We start from the raw sequence: 1,206 nt of genomic DNA on the forward strand, positions 1-1,206 counted from the left end.
TAAATTTGTAATTTTTTTGGATATTTCCCCCATTTGCGGGGAACGAGGGAATTTTTTTCAATTTTTAAGGGTAATGTCTTCAACTAGATACGATTTGTGATCTTTTGACGTATTTTTGAAAGAAATCGGTCCAGTGAGAGCTGAGAAAAAGTGGCAACACACACAAAAAAAAAAAAAAAAAAAAAAAAAAAAAACACATCATAGTAAAATTAATACCTTCTCCGCTTCGCATCGAAGCTAAAAAAATAAACACATCATGGTAAAATTAATACCTTCTCAGCTTCGCATCGAAGCTAAAAGTTGGACATTTATCACTCCAGTGTCACTATTATTATTTCTTATTGATATAGATAAGTGTTTCCAAAATAACAAATTTTATCTTTTTGTCAATTACTAAGCAATTAATTGTACTATTTCTGACCCTGTTGATTGCTTTAAGTTACAAAATGATCACAACAGATTTTCTTCGTGGTTAGGAATAGAATTTTCTTATATTTTCATAATAGGTTTATTTTGTGACTTTGTGTAAATATTCCAAAGTAGATTTGAGTAAATCAAAGGTGGCCCAACATTATACCCTGAAATCATTCTGTAATTTGTCTGGCGATAGTTGCTCTTTATTTAATGATGATGATGATCCCTTTTGCTTAAACATATATCTTTTTTATTGTTTTATTATACTCGTTTTAGAGATTCCACTTCTTAAATATTTATATTTATTTTTCAATTAAATATATACATTTATTTTAATTATTAAATACTATGATTCATGGAAAATAAATATTTAATGGAACAATAAAAATGTATTAGGTATGATATATTTTTCTTTTAAAATAGGCCGAATTCTTTTAAGAAGTAATTTTTCGAATAACTTACCTAAAGTAGGTAGTAGACTGATGGGTCTGTATGACATCACCATGTTTTTTGGTTTATCTGACTTTGGTACAAGGATAACCACTACTACTTGTCGTAATATGCTCAATGTTTTGCATTACGCATCTTACATTTATTAATCTACTTGTCTTTGTCGTTCTAAACCCTCGAACCATACGACCCTAATAGAACCACAACATCAGGTTCTCACCATATGCAGCCCAACCCCAAAATTTCTTTATTTTTATTTTATTAATTTTAGCTTCGATGCGAAGCTGAGAAGGTATTGGTTTTACTAAGATGTGTTTATTTTTTTTTTTTTTTTTTTTTTTT

This window comes from Daktulosphaira vitifoliae, unplaced genomic scaffold (genome assembly GCF_025091365.1).
Source record: "Daktulosphaira vitifoliae isolate Bord-2020 unplaced genomic scaffold, ASM2509136v1 Scaffold_2, whole genome shotgun sequence".
Lineage (NCBI taxonomy): Eukaryota > Metazoa > Arthropoda > Insecta > Hemiptera > Phylloxeridae > Daktulosphaira > Daktulosphaira vitifoliae.